Below are 21,366 nucleotides of genomic sequence, written 5' to 3' on the forward strand. Positions count from 1 at the left end.
ATTTTCATATGTGAAACATAGAAATGTACAGATTTCATGCAGGAAAATCATCCTTCACGTGTAAATATGCATGAGGCATGGCATCCAAAACCAGCGATCTAGAAGAACCCAGAGGAATAGGGTGGGGAGGGCCTAAGGGCCCTTAGGTTGGCCTAAGGATGTGTTGGACACATGTGCCCTTATGGCTCACTAATGTTGATGTATGGCAGAAACCATCACAATGTTGTATAGTAATCATCCTCCAGTTAAAGAAATCAAGTTAAATTACTAACAAAATAAAAAAGAAAGCACAAGGAACTCTACTCAGTGCTCTGTGTTGACACAAATGGGAAGAGAATCCAACATGAAGGGATCTATGTAAGCATATAATTGGTTCACACTGATGTACAGCAGAAAATAATACAACAATATAAAGTAACTATGCTCAAATAAAAATTTATTTAAAAATATTACAATGCTACTATACCTTCAGCAGTGAATAAATAAATGGTTCCCCTATTTGCAAAATATATGTCTTTAGGAGAATTGTGCTAAGTAATATTTTCGTTAGAGGAAGACAGAAACGTTATCATCACATGATATTGTTAGTTAAAATACCTGAGTTATAGAGACAGAGAGTTGAATGTGGTTATCAAGGGCTAGTGGAAATGGACCATGATGGTCCAGGTACCAACTTTAGTCATGCATTGACTAATCTACCAAAGAAGATACTGTAAGAGGGCAGGAGGAATATGGAGCTGCATACTGAGCTCAGGTCCATTAGTGAAGTTCAAAATCCAGCTCCATCAGAGTCAGCCTCTCAGAAGAGTTTAGTTAAAGATATATTGCAGGCTTTGCCCAGGGCCTTCCAGGCTCATTGACTTTGGGCTGGGGAGCAAGCCAGGGCACCTGGGCACAGGCTAATAGCTGTGTCTTGCAGTGGGCCATAGCTGCTTGCTAGAGCGACTCACTGGCCTGGCCCCAGGTTCAGAGAAATAGCCAAGATCTCCCATCCCCACCTCCATGACCAAACGGTTGTGGCTTCTGCATGAGTCAGTCTACAAGACCCAGTCCCAGACCACTGGGTAGACTGAGAAGACTGAGGGCCAGATGCATGCTGGTCACTTGGCTCCTTCATTGAAGATGGTTGGGCAAGGTATGGGGACCTTGGTAAGAGGAGGGCCCAGAGACTGAGAGCTGCCTCTTCAACTGGGAATGTCCAATGGTGGGAAGATCAAGTCTCTGTGCTGGATGAATGCTCTCAGACAGGATAACCAGTCTGCCTAGGGTCCTCCTCCTCCTAAACAGGACCTTGGAGTGTGAAAGTCAAGCTTGGAAGGATTTCTTTCAGCATAGGGAATAATATTTATTTCACCAGAGGCTTACATGAACACTGTTACATCACCGTGATCTTATTTCAGTAGCAGAGGATCTGACAGGGAGACGTTTGCAACAGTTAATCACACCCCTCCCTCACCTCTCCCAGAAGCGCGTTTTGCTGAAACCTCTTGGGGAGTTCAGGATTTTTAAAGCCATATGCCACACATCTCCTTTCATGGGCCTGCAATAAAACTTTCTCTGCTTTAAGGTCCAATGTTCTGATATTGCTTGGCTTAACTATACTGGGTACATGGGTATTCATTAACACTAGCCCCTAAAGACTCATTTCTGTAGAGGGTAACTCTCTGAGAGAATACCTCATTCCAAAACCACACTCAGTCATTGAATTATGTGCAATTTTTCACTCTTCAATATAAAGCTAATTATCAAACACTGATGGCTACAACAAATTACCAGGTGAATTTAGGACAAAATAACTCTGACGAATGTTGTCATCAGGTCTTATTTGAGGACTACATATTATTTTGAAAACTTTGTAGTGACTGTACTTAATAGGATCATTTCAGTCGCTCAGTCAGGTCTAATTGTTTGTGACCCATGCACACCAGGCTTTCCTGTCCTCCATCTCCTGGAGCCTTCTCATTGAGTTGGTGATGCCAATCCAAGTTTAAATCAGTGTTGGTCGTAAACAGGATGTACACATTACTAATGATAACATATTAAATTGAAAAATATTCATCAGGCACAGTACCAGACACTCGAAAACAGTTGTCTTAAGATTTCTATTCCTTGAAAATCAAAAGCATATGAACAGGTTGATAAAATATCTTCCCCCAAAAGAGAACTAGCACATACTCTTTCCTGACATGAAAACAAGATTGTGGATAACTGAATTATAACAAGACTCTAAGTTGAGCTAATTAAAACAGAACATTAGAAGTTCCATAAATATATATTCTATTGAGGTGATTGGTAAGTTATCTTCTCTGTTTATAGACTATATGCAAAAACATTTGGGCTTTCATAATTACAAAATACAATGAGAGGAAAATTAATTTTGCTATCAAATAGCAAACCTTTTAGTTACTGTTCTTTTTGAAATATATGTTCTTCAATAACTATACCAACATATTTTATGATTGCTCTGTTTCAAACATTATATAAATGGATTCATTTGAATCTCAATGGAGAAGAGGCACAGACTGTTATAAACTGGAATAATCAGCATATATTTTTTTTTCAAAACAATGTGAAGAACACACATAATAAAGTGAAGATTCATAAAAAGTACACATACGCTTGTAATGAAACTTCATGATAAATGTAAAACTGCAACTGCAGCTGGTATGAATACAGATTTGGTTAGCATCTAGTAAGTATAGATGAGAAACAAAACAAACCAAATAAAGGGGAGAAGTTCATGCTGAACTTAAAGTTTTCTGTGGAAGCACTAAACAATAGCGGACAAAGCAATACTCAGGAAAAGAAAATGTGCTCAGTGTTGTTCAATTAAAAATTTTTTTTTCTAATATACATGATTTCAATGTATGAATCCAATTATTAGAGGACTAATTAAGGAAAGTAATCACTGATGGCATAAACAGAGGCAGAAGTTTTGCTGAGCAGAAGATTTTTTAAACCTCAAATTAAAGATGAAACACCTGAAGAATTTATGGTAATAAAACACAATGGAAATATGGAAATAAGATAAATTTTCAGAGTAGACTGGTGAAATTAGAACAATGAGATACAACTACAGACTTATTTGAATGGTCAAATACAAAAATCTGACAAACCATTTACCAGCAAAAATGAGGGACAACAGGAACTCTCATTCATTGTTAGTGGGACTGCAATTTGGAAGCAATATCTTACAGCACTAAACGTTATCATACCACAAGATTTAGCAATTATGCTGCAAGATAGTTCAGCAAATGATTTGATAGCTACTGCTCACACAAAAACATGCACATGAGTTTTATTACAGCTTAATTCATACTGTTTCTCTCTCTCTCTCACACACACACGCACAAATTGGAAGCAATCAAAGTGTCCTTTAATAGATGACTGAATAAACAAACTATGGTACATCAACATAACAGAATATTATTCAATAATAAAACGAAATGATCAAATCGCAAAATGAAATGGATGAAATCTGAATTAATGTTATTAAGAAAAATAAGCTACTCTGGAAAAAATTATACACTGCATGTTGCCAATTATATGACATTCTGGAAAAGGAAAAACTATAGAGCGAATAAAAAATATCAGAGGCTTTTCACTTTTGCTTCGGAATGGTTTTATGAGTTTGGATAAGGTATGTCAACGCTCAACATACCTCTCTTACTTTGACTCACAAATCCACTCAGTCGGATTCTTCATTGCCCCAGAGCTCATAGGTCTGCAGGAACCTCGACATTGAGGGGGTTGAGGTTACCAGCGGTTGACGTGGTGTTTCAGATTTCACACACTGGACACAAATTTCACAAGGTACATCTCCATCAGCGTTAAGGTATTGAACATATAGTCTTCTTCAGAGGAAGACTTCTCTTTTTTCCTTCTGAGAGAGCCGAATGAAGGGCCCTGATGGGCAGCAGGAGTCAGCACTTACTCTCGCCATTGTCTCCTGCCAAATTCACTGTCACGTACATCAGCACAATGAAGAAAAGGCAGAGCAGCCTGGTCGCAAGCCAGTCTTGGGCATGCTCTTTTAGATTCTGCCAAATTAAAAAAAGTGCCTTCCGCAGAGCATCTTCCACTGGATTTCTTCCACTTTCTCTCTCAGAGAAGTAAACATTAAGGCATAGACACAGGTAACACCCATGGAAATGCACAGGAACGATTTTAGGGACCACATAGTGAGCCGAGAGGAAATGGCTCCTGGTGTGCTGGTCTGCCCTGGCACCTGGAGGCTGAGGGCCAGCCAGGGCTGGGACCTTGCTGATGTCATAGAGGGCCCCACCCCAGCCAGAACCCATGTGGCCATTGTGATGACTTCAGGGTGGAGGAGGCTTGCAGGGGTCAACTTGTAGTAGGGCTTAAAGGAAGATGGCAAAATTTCCAGCAGGTAGTCGCAAAAGAGTTGGGGGGTGACAGAATGCCACCTCCTTGCCAGTGTATTCTTTCTGAACCTGGTGTTCTACTGGGAGGATATGTCTATCTTTCATTTTTATTTTTCCATTTATTAAACCCGGACACTGGGTGAGCAGAGCAGACCAATGGGCATGTGCCCCTGGGGAGCAGAGGACCAAGTGGGAAATAAAGATAGTAAAGGAGAGGCCACACACTAGGAGCCACTGATGTGTTTTGTGTGGCCTTCACAGTTCTAAAAATGACTATGCTCAGTTACTACGTTGTGAGTGACTCATTGAGACACCATGGACTGTAGCCCTTCAGGCTCCTCTGTCCCTGGGATTTCCCAGGCAAGAATACTGGAGTGGGTTGCCGTTTTCTTCTCCAAGCATAGAGGATGTTTTAGGGCAGTGAAAATTTTCTGTATGAACTTAATGTAAATAGATGACACTGTGTAGTTGTCAAAACTCTTCGAATCTTATAACACATAAAGTGAACCAATGTGGTAACAATAACCCTGTATACGAGACAGCAAAAGAGACACTGATGTATAGAACAGTCTTTTGGACTCTGTGGGAGAGGGAGAGGGTGGGATGATTTGGAAGAATGGCATTGAAATAAGTATAATATCATATATGAAACGAGTTGCCAGTCCAGGTTTGATGCACGATACTGGATGCTTGGGGCTGGTGCACTGGGACGATCCAGAGAGATGGTATGGGGAGGGAGGAAGGAGGAGGGTTCAGGATGGGGAACACATGTATACCTGTGGCAGATTCATTTGATATATGGCAAAACCAAAACAATATTGTAAAGTTAAATAAAATAAAATTTAAAAAAATAAAATAAAAAAAATAAAAAAAAAATTTGACATCAAGAATGGAATAAAAAACTTGACTAAACAATCTAGTTATATTATTGAAAATATTTTAAACTACCTCAATCAGATTCCCTGACTTAAGTACCTTTAAAATTAAACGGGGTTTGGGAGGCTGAAAGCAAAAGATAAAAGCACTGTAATCTAGTTGATAGTGTGCTTTCTCGTAGGGGTACAGGTTAACAATCTTGATATGGTTACACATACGTGAATTAAACTGTTAAATAGATGGCTCATGAGTATACATACATGTATTTCTTTGTTTTGTGAGCTGAAAGAGACTAAGAGAAATGATACTCCCAAATCTGAAAGAAACAGTGATGTAGAAATAAGCACAGATTTTGGTTCCCAATATTTTTCCAAGAAAAGGATCCAGGCCTCTAGGAGCAATTTCTGTTTATAGGGCTCAGAAAATAAATAAAGAAGAGGAATCTAGGGGATATTATCCTATCAAAACGAAAGTGGAAAAAAAATGCCCACATTAATGGCGTTATGTCAAAGAAGAGAGGAATGAGCTTCCCTTGGCAAAAACTAAAACAGAATGAGCAATGCAATAAATTAAGTAAGTCATTGTTTGGGATTATACGCCAAAGTATAAAGCAACTATTCAAAAAGCAATTCGGTGAGGTCTATCAAGACAGGCATCCATGATAGGGGGTCACGGTGCCATAGTAGTCCAGATGAGATGGTAGGGGTGAAGAGGAATCCATGCAGACAAAGTAGCCTAGTATGGGGCATCAGAACTCAAATAGGGTGAAACGATAAGACCCACAAGAACAGGGAAAGGAGGTGTGTAGTATGATATGTGAGAACTTGAACAGGGAAAAAAGGATATCCATCCCAGGATGTATCATGGGCAGTCAGTGCCAAAGTGGGATTAAGAGGCCTTCACAGAGCAGAGAAGCCTGCCACAAGAGTCAGTTTAGTCCAGAGGATATCGAATAGGAGGCTGGCCAGGCATGCAGAATAAAAGCCTAAGTCCAGAGAAGTGGAAATCCACATGGAGGAGAGAGATTTGTGTAGAAAATCAGAGGCCAAGCAAGAGAAGGAGGGCATCCATGCATGGAAGTGGGAAGCCCTGTGTGGGTAGTTAGAGGCTGAGTGGAACAAGAAAAGTATCTGAACATGGGGGTATCCAATTTCAGAGTATCAAAGCCCAAGCAGGATAAAGGGAGCATGTTTATAAAATGGTTGCCTGGAATGGGTGTCAGAGTCTGAATATGTTGAGAAAGTCACATGGGTTGAGGACAATCCAGAGTTTTGTGATATCAGAGCCAGAGTTATGCAGGGAGGATACTCACACAAAGGCATGCACACACACACGTACACTTCCCAGACTCTGTCCAATGAGAGGAACTGGGAAATAATGAGTACATATAAGTCTCATATATTGGATTCTAAATTCAATTTTCCACTAAAACTTTTGGGGATTTCTGGGAGAAATAGTTAATTCCATGGCAAGGTCAAGGAAAATACAAGATGAGGATGGAATACCTTGTACCAAAAGCATCAAACTGTTCAAAGAATGATGGGAAGATGTCAAAAGGACAGAGAGCCTGGCTTAAGGAGGTTCCCACTGTCTGAGGCTGGAACAATATGAACATCAATATAAATAATAATAGTGACAAGTCATGATTCCCTTAGTAAAATAAGAGGCTATTACTCAAATAGATTTAATTAAATTAATAAATCTAAATTTTGGTGAGGAATAAAAAATGTATGTGTATATATATATATATATATATATATATATATATATATACTTTAAAACAGAAAAGAATGTTTTAATTACAGGATAGGGGAGAGTAACTTGACAGTGGAGAAGCTTGACTGCAACCACTTAATCAAGTGATCAACGTGAATGTCAGCATGAACCACTTGATAAAATGAGATGATATGAACACAGTATCATTTCCATCATTTTCCTGTCAAAGTTGCAAAACATGATATTCTTCATGAGCAAACACTGGATGGAGCAAAGTTGAGGAGAATTCTACAAAATAACTGGCCTCTAGTTTTGGCATTCAAGTAACACTGCCTCACAGAATGAGCTTGGAAATGTTCCTTTCCACTTCTATGGATATATTTAGAATGCATGTGTGGAGAATTGGCATGCCTTTTAGTTTAAATATTTGGTAGAAGTCAGCAGTGAGGCTATCTGGGTCTAGGTATGGTCAGGGGACTTTTGTGAGGTGCGTTGGGTAAGAAGTTTAAAAATGAATAATTCTATCTCTTTGCTATTCAGATTTTCAGTTTCTTCTTGAGTCAATTTCAGTCATTTGTGTATTTCTAGAAATTTGTCCATTTCATCTAAATTTTCTAATTAGTGCCATGGTATTCCTTTAAAATTATGTTTATTCCTCTAAAGTTGGTGGTAATTTTTCCTTTTCTATTCCTAATTTTAGTGATTTGAGTCTTCTTCCTTTCTTGAACAATATGGCTAAAGCTGTGTCAACTTACTGATCTTTCTAAACAATAAAATTTTCATTTTTTAAGTACCTCTGTGTTTTTTCTATTCTCTATTTCATTTATTATGCTGCAATACTGATTGTTTGCTATGGCTGCCTATTTGAGTTTGGTTTGCTACATCCCCTGCCTTAGGTGTAATGTGTTTTTGCTTTCATTCTTCTCAAAGTGAAAAAGCAAGAGAGTGCCAGTAAAATATCTACTTATCCTTTATTGACTCTGCCAAAGTCTCTGATTGTGTGGACCACAACAAACTGGAAAATTCTTGACGAGATGGGAATCCCAGACCACCTGACCTGCCTCTTGAGAGATCTGTATGCAGGTCAGGAAGAAACACTTAGAACTGGATATGGAACAACAGACTGGTTCCAAATAGGGAAAGGAGTACATCAAGGATGTTATTGTCACCCTGCTTATTTAACTTATATACAGACTACAGCATGGGAAATGCTGGGCTGGATGAAGCACAAGCTGGAATCAAGATGCCGGGAGAAATATCAATAACCTCAGATATGCATATGACAACACCCCTTATGGCAGAATGTGCAGAAGAACTAAAGAGCCTCTTGATGAAAGTGAAAGAGGAGAGTGAAAAAGTTGACTTCAAACTCAACATTCAGGAAACTTAGATCATGGTATCTAGTCCCATCACTTCATGGCAAATAGATGGGAAGAGTGGAAACAGTGACAGCATTTATTTTCCTGGGCTCCAAAATCACTGCAGATGGTGACTGCAGCCATGAAGTGAAAAGACACTTGTTCCTTGAAAGAAAAGTTATGACCAACATAGACCGCATATCAAAAAGCAGAGACATTACTTTGCCAACAAAGGTCCATCTTTTCAAAGCTATGGTTTTTCCAGTAGTCATGTATGGAAGTGAGTGTTGGACTATAGAGAAAGCTAAGCACCAAATAACTGATGCTTTTGAACTGTGGTGTTGGAGAAGACTCTTTAGCATCCCTTGGACTGCAAGGAGATCCCATCAGTTCATCCTAAAGGAAATCAGTCCCAAATATTCATTGGAAGGACTGATCGTGAAGCTGAAACTTCAATACTTTGGCCACCTGATGTGAAGAACTGACTCATTTAAAAAGACCCTGATGCTGGGAAAGATTGAAGGCAGGTGGAGAAGGGGACGACAGAGGATTAGATGGTTGGATGGCATCACCAACTCAATGGACATGAGTTTGAATGATCTCTGGGAGTTAGCGATGGACAGGGAGGCCTGCCATGCTGCAATCCATAGGGTTGCAAAGAGTCGGGCCTGACTGAGGGACTAACACTTCCTTACTTACATTACTCTGGGGCTTTTTTTTTTATGATTTCCCTTTTGATATAATAAAATCCATGCGACTCCTTTTCTATATTTCCTCTCTGAGTCCTACAATCAGTAATTTCTCCAAGAAGCCTGGCTCCTATTATTGGAAAAGAGTATTGGGAACCAAGATATGAGCTTATTTCTACATCATTGTTTCTTTCAGATTTTGAGAGTGTCATTTCTCTTAGACACTTTCAGCTAACAAGACAAAGAAATATATGTATGTATACTCATGTGCCATCCATTTAACTGTTAAATTCAATTATGCATGTGTAAGACTATCAGGATGGTTAACCTGTAACCCAAGAGGAAAAAAAAAAAAAACACTATCAACTAGATTACAGTGCTTTTATCTTCGTTTCAATCTTGCAAACTACATTCATTTCCCAAGTTACTTACGTCAGGGGATCTTAGTGAGGTGGCTTAATACATTTGTAATATAATTAGATTCATTAGTCAAATTCTGCATTCCATTCTTGATGTCAAAATGTGGTTTTTTTTTTAATATGCATACACTGATTCACATTTTGTGTTGTAAGGGTCTACAGGTTTTGACAAATATATAGTGCCGTGTATATACCATAAAATCATACTGAATAGTTCCACTGCCATTAAATATCCTCTATGACTGGAGAGGAAATGGCAACCCACTCCAGTATTCTTGTCTGGAAAATCCCAGGTACAGAGGAACCTGGTGGGCTACAGTGCATGGAGTCTCATAGAGCCAGGCATGAGTTTGTGACTGGACACAATCATTTTTAGCAAACATGTTGGCCACAGAAAACACATCAGTCACTGCTAGTTTGTGGCTTCTTGTTTAATAACTTTCTTTCCCACTAGGCTCTCTGTTCCACAGGGGCATATGCCCATGGGTCTGCTCTGCTTATCCAGTGTGTATATTTGACAAATGGAAAAATAAAAATGAAACATGTACCCACCCTCCCAGTAGAGCACCAGGTTCAGAAAGAATACACTGGCAAGGAGGTGGCATTCTGTCACCCCCCAACTCTTTTGCAACTACCTGCTGGAAATGTCGCCATCTTCCTTTAAGCCCTACTACAAGTTGACCCCTGCAAGCCTCCTTATCCTCCACCCTGAAGTCACCTCAATGGCCACATGGGTTCTGGCTGGGGCAGGGCCCTCTGTGACATCAGAAAGGGTCCAGCCCTGGCTGGTCCTCAGTCTCCAGGTGCCAGGGCAGACCAGCACACCAGGAGCCATTTCCTCTCGGCTCTCCATGTGGTTCCTCAAATCTTTCCTGTAATTTTCCATGGCTGTTACCTGTGTCTATGCCTTAATGTTTACTTCTCTGAGAGACAAAGCTGAAGAAATTCAGGGGAAGATCCTCTGCCAAGGGCACATTTTAATTTGGCAGAATCTACAAGAGCATGGCTGAGACTGGCTTGAGACCAGGGTGCTCTGCCTTTTATTCATTGTGTTAATATATGTGACAGTGAAGTTGTCAGGAGAGAGTGGCAAGAGTAAAGTGCAGATTCCTGCTGCCCGTCAGGGCCCTTCATCCAGCTCTCTCGGAAGGAAAAATGAAAAGTCTTCCTCTGAAGAAGACTACATGTACCCAACATTAACCCTGCTCAAGATATACCTTGTGAACTTTTTATCCAGTGTGCGGAATCTGAAACTCACCACGTCAACCAATGGTAACCACAACCCCCTCAGTGTCGAGGTTCCTGCAGACCTATGAGCTCTGGGGCAATGAAGAATCTGACAGAGTGGATTTATAAGTCAAAGTCGGAGAGGAATTGTTGACCACTGACATACTTTATCCAATCCAATAAAATGACATTCATTCAGGTTTCATCCATTTCTTCTTTATGATTTGATAGTTCAGTTCATTTTATTATTGAATAATATTCTGTTATGTTGATGTACCATAGTTTGTTTATCCAGTCGTCTATTAAAGGACACTTTGGTTGCTTCCAATTTGTTTGTGTGTCAGAGAGTGATAGTATGAATTAAGCTGTTATAAAATCCATGTGCATGTTTTTGTGTGGGCAGTAGCTATCAAATCATTTGCTAAAATATCTAGGAGCATAATTGTTAATATCATGGGGTATGACAATGTTTAGCTCTGTAAGAAATTGCTTCCAAATTGTATTCCCGCTAACAACAAATGAGAGTTGCTATTGTCCCTCATCTTTGCCGGTAAATGGTTTGTTAGATTTTTGTATTTGACCATTCCAATAAGTCTGTAATTGTATCTCATTGTTCTAATTTCAACAGTCTAGTCTAAAATGTTATTTTATTTCCATATTTCCATTTTGTTTTATTAACATCAATTCTTCAGGTGTTTTATCTTTAATCTGAGGTTTAAAAAGATCTTCTGCTCAGCAAAACTTCTGACTCTGTTTATGCCATCAGTGATTACTTTCCTTAATTAGTCCTCTAATAATTTTTTCATGAAGGACTCATAAGTTGAAATCATGTATATTAGAAAAAAAGTATTTTTAATTGAACAACACTGAGCACATTTTCTTTTCCTGAGTATTGCTTTTCCCACTATTGTTTAATGCTTCCACACAAAAGTTTAAGTTCAGCATGAACTTCTCCCTTTTTCTTTGGTTTGTTTTGATTCTCTTCTGTCCTTTCTAGATGTTAACCAACTCTGTATTCATACCAGTTGCAGTTGCAGTTTTACATTTATCATGAAGATTCATTACAAGCACATATGTATTTTATATGAATCTTCACTTTATTATGTGTGTTCTTTATATTGTTTTGAAAAACTATATACTCATTGTTCTAGTTTATAACAGTCTGTGCCTCTTCTCCATTGAGATTCAAATGAATCCATTTATATAATGTTTGAAACAGAGAGCAATCATAAAATATGTTGGTATAGTTATTGAAGAAAATACATTTCAAAAAGAACAGTAACTAAACTATTTGCTATTTAGAGCAAAGTTCATTTTCTCAGTGTGTTTTGAAATTATGAAAGTCTAAATGTTCTTGCATATACTCTATAAACAGAGAAGATCAATTAGCAATCACCTCAATAGAACATAGATTTACAGAAATCTAATGTTCAGTTTTAACTAGCTCAACTTAGAGTCTTGCTATAGTTCAGTTATCCACAGTCTTGTCTTCATGCAAAGAGAATGTTCTAGTTGTCTTTGGGGGGGGGATGAAGATATTTTAATCAAACTTTTCATATGCTTTGGATTTTCAAGAGAAGCAAAATCTTAAGACACTTATTTTCGAGTGTCTGGTACTGTGCCTGATGAATATTTTTCAATTTAATATGTTATTAGTAAAATGTACTTTCTGTTTACTTCCAACACTGATTTAAAGGTGGATTGGCATCACCGACTCAATAAATTTCAGCAGGCTCCAGGACATCCAGAAGGACAGGAGGGGTCACAAAAAACACGTGGGTCACAAAAAGTTAGACCTGACTGAGCGACTGAAATGATCCTATTAAGTACAGTCACTACAAAGTTTTCAAAATAATATGTAGTCCTCAAATAAGACCTGATGACAACATTCGTCAGAGTTATTTTGTCCTAAATTCACCTGGTAATTTGTTGTAGCCATCAGTGTTTGATAATTAGCTTTATATTGAAGAGTGAAAAATTGCACATAATTCAATGACTGAGTGTGGTTTTGGAATGAGGTATTCTCTCAGAGAGTTACCCTCTACAGAAATGAGTCTTTAGGGGCTAGTGTTAATGAATACCCATGTACCCAGTATAGTTAAGCCAAGCAATATCAGAACATTGGACCTTAAAGCAGAGAAAGTTTTATTGCAGGCCCATGAAAGGAGATGTGTGGCATATGGCTTTAAAAATCCTGAACTCCCCAAGAGGTTTCAGCAAAACGCGCTTCTGGGAGAGGTGAGGGAGGGGTGTGATTAACTGTTGCAAACGTCTCCTTGTCAGATCCTCTGCTACTGAAATAAGATCACGGTGATGTAACAGTGTTCATGTAAGCCTCTGGTGAAATAAATATTATTCCCTATGCTGAAAGAAATCCTTCCAAGCTTGACTTTCACACTCCAAGGTCCTGTTTAGGAGGAGGAGGACCCTAGGCAGACTGGTTATCCTGTCTGAGAGCATTCATCCAGCACAGAGACTTGATCTTCCCACCATTGGACATTCCCAGTTGAAGAGGCAGCTCTCAGTCTCTGGGCCCTCCTCTTACCAAGGTCCCCATACCTTGCCCAACCATCTTCAATGAAGGAGCCAAGTGACCAGCATGCATCTGGCCCTCAGTCTTCTCAGTCTACCCAGTGGTCTGGGACTGGGTCTTGTAGACTGACTCATGCAGAAGCCACAACCGTTTGGTCATGGAGGTGGGGATGGGAGATCTTGGCTATTTCTCTGAACCTGGGGCCAGGCCAGTGAGTCGCTCTAGCAAGCAGCTATGGCCCACTGCAAGACACAGCTATTAGCCTGTGCCCAGGTGCCCTGGCTTGCTCCCCAGCCCAAAGTCAATGAGCCTGGAAGGCCCTGGGCAAAGCCTGCAATATATCTTTAACTAAACTCTTCTGAGAGGCTGACTCTGATGGAGCTGGATTTTGAACTTCACTAATGGACCTGAGCTCAGTATGCAGCTCCATATTCCTCCTGCCCTCTTACAGTATCTTCTTTGGTAGATTAGTCAATGCATGACTAAAGTTGGTACCTGGACCATCATGGTCCATTTCCACTAGCCCTTGATAACCACATTCAACTCTCTGTCTCTATAACTCAGGTATTTTAACTAACAATATCATGTGATGATAACGTTTCTGTCTTCCTCTAACGAAAATATTACTTAGCACAATTCTCCTAAAGACATATATTTTGCAAATAGGGGAACCATTTATTTATTCACTGCTGAAGGTATAGTAGCATTGTAATATTTTTAAATAAATTTTTATTTGAGCATAGTTACTTTATATTGTTGTATTATTTTCTGCTGTACATCAGTGTGAACCAATTATATGCTTACATAGATCCCTTCATGTTGGATTCTCTTCCCATTTGTGTCAACACAGAGCACTGAGTAGAGTTCCTTGTGCTTTCTTTTTTATTTTGTTAGTAATTTAACTTGATTTCTTTAACTGGAGGATGATTACTATACAACATTGTGATGGTTTCTGCCATACATCAACATTAGTGAGCCATAAGGGCACATGTGTCCAACACATCCTTAGGCCAACCTAAGGGCCCTTAGGCCCTCCCCACCCTATTCCTCTGGGTTCTTCTAGATCGCTGGTTTTGGATGCCATGCCTCATGCATATTTACACGTGAAGGATGATTTTCCTGCATGAAATCTGTACATTTCTATGTTTCACATATGAAAATATGGGTGTAAAGTTTTCCTTCTTCAGCAGGGAGGTAGTGGAGCAAGGAGCATCCCTGGAGTAGGGAGAGGTGTTGGGGATCAGCAAGTGTTCCAGCTGCTGGTGGAAGACATCATTTAGGAGGTGGAATTGGTGGTGGAAGAGGAGCAGGAGAAGCTGTCCTTGCAGGAGCGGGAGGAGAAGACGGATGAGCAGGGCCAGGAACATCCAAGGACAGGAGCCTCGAGTGACCAGCCCCCATTCGAGGTGCTGGAGGCGCTGGCAGCCCTGCACGTAGAGCTGAGCTCCATGAGTGAGAAAGACGCCAAAGCCTATCTTCAGCTCCAGAGGAAGGACCTTCAGAGTAGAAAGTGTCCCTTGAATCAGAGAAGTGCCGTCATCCAGGGCATCCCTGGCTTCGGGGCCAAAGCCGTTTCCTTACTGCTGCTTCTTCAGGGTCAGATGCTCAGGAGGAGAAGGAAAAGGAGCAGGAAGATGGGTAGGGGTTAGGGCACCAGCCATCTGGGGGGGGGGCAAAGGTATTGGGGGGCAATGGAATGGGGGCAGAGGGAGTTATGAGTGCCAGCAGAGCTTGGGAATCTCTCGACCTGTATGTATCTGAGCAAATGACTCTGGGAGGCTCATTTTGGCTTGCATCTGCATAGAAGCCACACACTTTGGCGGGGAAGGTATGTCATCAGTGATCAGAAACCATGTGCCAGTTGACTCCAGTACATCCATGCCACCCCGTGTGAAGACAGGGAGAAGGTAAGAGACCCAGGGCTCTCTTGCTAAACGCACAGACACACACACTGGCCCGTGGAGAAAGCATGCTGCAGGGACTGCAGATCTTGAAATTTTAAGCAATTGACATGCCACTACCCAGGACACACATGCCAGGCATACATCAGGAGTGGTCAGAAACAGATCCTCCCTTGGGGGATGCGGACAAGGGTCCCAGAGGACCAAAGGGAACCCAGAGGGATGAGCACATCTGATGGTGTGGCAGGGGCTGGGGATGTCAGTCTGGCCACCAGGCAAGCGGGAGTACCCTGAGTCCTTGCAGATGCCTGTTCCTGTATCCTCACTCTACCCGAGGCTAACCCTGTTACTCAAGACTTTTCCTTGCCCAGCATGGGGCATGAATAGGTCCTTGACATACAGCAGATGATGAACCACCGCCATATATCCGTCATGATCAGCGAACAAGATGAAGACTTTCTCAGGTCCATGATGGCCTTGAAGGGCAGGGAGGGTGCCTGTGGAAAGGTGGGTGGGGGAGCTGGGAGGGCAAGTGGAGGTGGGGGATCCTGTGACCTGTGTGTGTGATTTCAGTGTGAGCCTTTGGAAAGGAAAATCGGAAGATGTTGATTCCTGCCTGGCAGGCAAGCTGAGGACCCTAGAAGCTTGCACCTCCACCTTTTCCATCCTCCTGGTCCTGGAACGTGCAGGAACTAGGCCATCCCCAGTCCCGCTGAAAGCTGGTATTTTTCTTTCGGGACAACCCGTACTTCAGGAACAGAGAGATCATTAAGGAGTACCACTTTGGCGTCACTGGTGCAACCTGGCTCCCTGGGCTGTGTGCGTGGCTGGGAGAGGGAGGTGGATGCTCCTCCTACCTGAATCTTCCCTGTCTCCCCAGTACTCCTTCAGTACATAGGGCGTATACTTCCTCTCCGGTCCACTGGGTCTGTGATGATGGATGGGGAGCTCCCAGCCTCAGGCTGGACACCAGCAGCCTGAACTTCCTTAACTGTCTGTTGGACCACAACTGTCCAGGATGGAACAGGATTGCTCAGGTGCAGTCTCTCTGAGCCTGCCCAGAATGGCCGATTGAGGGTGGGGTTCTTGGCTGCCCATGGGAGGGCTTGGGGCCTGGTAAGCCCCATGCTGACCTCCCTTGTGTGGCCAGCAGATCACTGGTGAGGGCCTGTGGGTTAATCCCCTGAAGTACTACCCCCAGAAGGAAGGTCCTGCCATGAGAGATAAGTGACAAGACACAGAGGTTGTGAGGGGTTTGGGAGGTGAGACCTGAGGGCAGATCTGTGGAGAGGCCAGGACCCTCTCCTTTCCCCACTGGGGAAGCTCAGGCTCATGCAGCCTAGATGCAGTGCCTGGATTCAGGTAATGCATGTAGCTGGTGACAGGCTGAGACTGGAAACTTGGGGGCTTCGTGTGTCTTAGTCTCATCCAGAGCAGCTCTGCTTACAGCATGTGAGACCCAGGTGATTCTCACGGAGGCAGGGTGAATGAAGCACCTTTGTCAGCATCATCCTTCCCTGGGTCCTGCTGCTGATGGAGACCCTGGGTCTTCTTCGGTGTGAGCCAGAGGATTCAGGGTGCTGGGGCCCTGAGACCTGCCAGCATGCTGGAACCATTGGGGATGTCACAGGCAGCAGGTGGCCCACCAGGTGAGGAGGCTGCCTTCTTCAGTGGGGAGGCAGTGGAGGAAGGAGTGACCCTGGAGATGGGAGAGGTGTTGGGGATCAGCAAGTGTTCCAGCTGCTGGTGGAAGACATCATTGAGGAGGTTGAAGTGGTGGCGGAGGAGAAGCAGGAGAAGCTGTCCTCGCAGGAGCGGGAGGAGAGGCCCGCGGAGCAGGGCTAGGAACATCCAAGGACAGGAGCTTCAAGTGACTAACCCCCAATGGAGGTGCTGGAGGCTTTGCCGGCCCTGCAGGTGGAGCTGATCTCAGTGAATGAGAAAGACCCCAAAGCCACATCAAACCCTTGGCTTATCCGCAGCACCACACAGGCAGAGGTGGAAAAGACATCAGATGCTTTAGGCACAGGTGGTGGCAGCAGACTCGGAGCTGCTTTTTAAGTTATGCAGGGCAGGACACTCAGGTGAGTGAAGGCCAGAGAGAGTATCCTGGAAAAAAACAGAGTGTCTGGGGAACAGATGGGCTTGGGTGGAGCTGAGCCCAAGGGGGCTGGGAGTCCTGACTCAGAAATCCTGTATGCCTCTCTCCTGTCTCTGCCTCCTAATTTACTTAAGTCCTAATCTGCAGCCTGATGCCACCTGTCCTGTGCACCTCCACACTCAAGACTGTTCATTCAATGACAGGTATTTGTTTATCAGCTGCCTCTGGCCAGGTCGTTTGCCCGGTATGGGACAGCCGTTGAGGAGACAGACAATAATGCCAGTCCTTGGGGAGCAGAAATTCTACCAGAGGTCAAATGCAACCTTCCTGTGGCCGTCGCCTCTGGCTTCGCCCTCCACAGCTCAGCGGCCGGCCCTGCTGGAGCTCCGGCCCATGGATGCAGTTCAGTCTGAGCATGACCCCTACCCCAAGAAGGCACCTCTCTGGACTCACAACCCATCAGCCTCTGCCACCCCATGCCCTGTGTCCTTCTCAGCATGCACCACCATCTGAAATGTCCTCCCTGACACCTGCACCACCTCAGTGTACCTGGCAATGCTACGTCCTCAATGAAGGAAGGTCCCAGCTGCCGTCACACCCTTTCTGTTGAGTTCCCACCACAGATTCCTGTCACATCAGCCTGAACTGACTCTCAAGATGTGTGCAGAGCAGGGGCTTGGTGGGTCCCAAGTGGGTGGACCCACATGGGTCGCTCCAGGGGTCAGGGTAGGCAGGGACCTCCCAGCACCGGCTTGGAACCGACTGGCAGGCAGACTAGCTTCCTTCTCCCAGGGATCAAAACAGGGAGAGTCCCTGGTCAGTGCTCAGGGTTGTGGCTTCCCAGGAAGGACTCTTAGTCCCACGTTCCTGAGCATCCTGTGGCCTGTTAAACTTTCTACCTGTGTGATCTCAATTCCTTCAGGCAGAACACTTTGGGCTATATGCTTGGAAGAATCAACTGGAGTGGTTTCAGTTCATTTCAGTCACTTAGTCATGTCCGACTCTTTGTGACCCCATGGACTGCAGCACGCAAGGCCTCCCTGTCCATCGCCAACTTCTTGAGTTTACTCAAACTCATGTCCATTGAGTCGAGTCAGTGTTGCCATCCAACCATCTCATTCTCTGTTTTCCCCTTCTCCTCCTGCCTTCAATCTTTCCCAGCATCAGGGTCTTTTCCAATCAGTCAGTTCTTTGCATCAGGTGGCCAAAGTGTTGGAGTTTCAGCTTTAGCATCAGTCCTTCCAATGTATATTTAGGACTGATCTCCTTTAGGATGGACTGGTTGGATCTCCTTGCAGTACAAGGGACTCTCAAGAGTCATCTCCAAGACCACACATCAGAGGCATCAATTTGTGGGAACTCAGCCGTCATTATAGTCCAACTCTCACATCCATACCTGACCACTGGAATAACCATAGCCTTGACTAGACGGACCTTTGCTGGCAAAGTAATGTCTCTACTTTTTAATATGCTGTTTAGGTTGGTCATAACTTTTCTTCCAAGGAGCAAGCGTCTTTTAATTTCATGGCAGCAGTCACCATCTGCAGTCATTTTGGAGCCCCCCCCCCCAAATAAAGTCTGTCACTGGTTTCACTGTTTCCCCATCTAATTGCCATGAAGTGATGGGAAATTAATTTTCTGACGATCTTAGTTTTCTGAATGATGAGTTTTAAGTCAACTTTTTCGCTCTCCTCTTTCACTTTCATCAAGAGGCTCTTTAGTTCTTCACTTTCTGCCATTAGGGTAGTGTCATCTGCATATCTGAGGTTATTGATATTTCTCCCGGCAGTCTTGATTCCAGCTTGTGCTTCTTCCAGCCTAGCATTTCTCATGATGTACTCTGCATATAAGTTAAATAAGCAGGGTGACAATATACAGCCTTGATGTACTCCTTTCCTAATTTGGAACCAGTCTTTTGTTCCATGTCCAGTTCTAACTGTTGCTTCTTGACCTGCATACAGGTTTATCAGGAGGCGGGTAAGGTGGTCTCGTATACGAATCTCTAAGAAGTTTTCAGTTTGTTGTGATACACACAGTCAAAGGCTTTCATGTAGTAAACAAAGCAAATGTTTTTCTGGAACTCTCTTGCTTTTAAGAGAAGGCAATGGCACCCCACTCCAGTACTCTTGCGTGGAAAATCCCATGGATGGAAAAGCCTGGTAGGCTGCAGTCCATGGGTTCGGGAAGAGACAGACACGACTGAGCGACTTCATTTTCACTTTTCACTTTCATGCATTGGAGAAGGAAATGGCAACCCACTCCAGTGTTCTTGCCTGGAGAATCCCAGTGACAGGGGGGCCTGGTGGGCTGCCGTCTATATGGTTGCACAGAGTCTGACACAACTGAGGTGACTTAGCAGCTTGCTTTTTTGATGGTGCACCAGATGTTGGCAATTTGATTTCTAGTTCCTCTGCCTTTTCTAAACCCAGCTTAAACATCAGCAAGTTCTCAGTTCACATACTGTTGAAGCCTGGCTTGGAGAAGTTTGAGCATTACTTTGCTAGCATGTGTGACGAGTGCAATTTTGCAATAGTTGGAACATTCTTTGGCATTGCCCTTCTTTGAGGTTGGAATGAAAACACGTTTTCCAATGCTTTGGCCATTTGCCAAACAGGTGTGTGTGTGTGTGTGTCTCTTTGTGGTCACCTCCAAAAAACATAAGCCTCGCCAAACCTCAGGGCACTTACATCTCAAACACACACTTTCTGGTTACTTCCAAAGCAGCTGTAATCAATGCACAAACTTACAAGAGGTCTCCTTCCCCAGCTCTGAGGGGCCTGATCCTTCAGGTTCAAATTGACCAGGCTCACTATCCAATCATTAGAACATGCAGGTTAGGGAGAAGAAAAAGGATCCCACACCCAGAGCAACACAACCCGTCAGGCCACGTCAGGCAGCCTGTAAACACAGAAGGCCCTTACTTTTATCTGTTACATAAAATCTGTTCTGTGCACACATCACTGTGGTATTTAATAAAATGATGGGTTTCACCTGGTGTGCTCAGCCTTGTTTGTCCCCTCATTTCTGCAGAGCCCTGACCCTACGCTGTCAGTGTGCGGGATGTTGCACCTTGGGGGTCAAGGGCCAGAGCAGGGGGGTGGGGGTAACAGTGCCACAAGGGGTCACCCCGGGCTGTCACTCCCAACCTGGGGTTCGTCATGCCTGAGGCACCTCTGCAGTGCCCTCTCTTCTCCCCAGTTGCACAGACCTGGAAGACTGCTGCCCTGGGCTCCTGCCGCCAGGCCAGATAAAGGTGCTCACTTGCAAGCTGTCCTTTCTCATTGAGGGCTACTGGCAGAAGAGGGGCCAGGAGAGTTTCTACTCATACATGGGTGTGAGGGCCAGATGGATGGAGCCCTGAAATGCACTGTGACCCGCAGGGTGGTCCTGCCCCCCCTCCATCCCAATGGGCACATGCTCTGAGCCCCCAGCCTTGACCACACCATGCCCACACCACCCCATCCCTAGGTCAGGCTGACTCAGCTCCTGTGGACAGAGGCTCACCTGAGCCCCTCCAGCTTCCTGTCCCCTTGGCCCAACTTGTTCAGGGTATCCTAACCCTTGGGAACCTTCAGGCACAGGGGCCCCTCAAACCGAGTGCTTCCTCTGGGAAGGCCCCAGACTCACCCACAGTGCCCCAGCTGGCCCTGGGGCTCCTGTCCCCCGACTTGAGCCCTGGGATGCTGGGCTCAGGGTAGCACTGGGCCAGGCTGTGTGCACTCCCAGCGGCCCGTCAGCCTGCAGGTCATTTTCACCATCAAAAATGAGACCTACAAGTTCCATGGGTTACTGCTGCTGAGCCCGTGGTCTTACACCACATACTGAGGGAGCTAGTGGCTGACCTGCAGCCAGCCTGTGAGCCTGGACATGGTGCCACGGTAGACTGAGCCGCCCCCAAGCAGCAGGGTGGGCGTGTTCCTCATGGGCACCAGGGTCACACTTTCCCTGGGACATTCTGGCCCCATGTCACAGGGGCAGGAGTCACTGAGGCATCAATAAAGTTGCTGCTGGCCCCTGCAAGGTGGCTACGGTCACAAGGCAAGCTCAACAAGTGCTACCCCAGGGGTATGCAGGGGAAGGTGTGAGAACAGGGTTGGGCTAGGTGAACCACTGGGGGTCCTGGGGGCACTTCTCCACACAGAGACACAAGGACACACAGTT

At 43.9% G+C, this 21,366-nt stretch overlaps 1 pseudogene; it reads left to right on the plus strand.

Annotated features, from left to right (window-relative positions):
* The first annotated feature begins 14,364 nt into the window (after positions 1-14,364).
* On the plus strand, positions 14,365-16,949 carry LOC129639478 (testis-specific Y-encoded protein 1-like; annotated as a pseudogene).
* The last annotated feature ends 4,417 nt before the right edge of the window (positions 16,950-21,366 follow it).

Source organism: Bubalus kerabau, chromosome X, assembly GCF_029407905.1.
Source record: "Bubalus kerabau isolate K-KA32 ecotype Philippines breed swamp buffalo chromosome X, PCC_UOA_SB_1v2, whole genome shotgun sequence".
Taxonomy (NCBI): domain Eukaryota; kingdom Metazoa; phylum Chordata; class Mammalia; order Artiodactyla; family Bovidae; genus Bubalus; species Bubalus kerabau.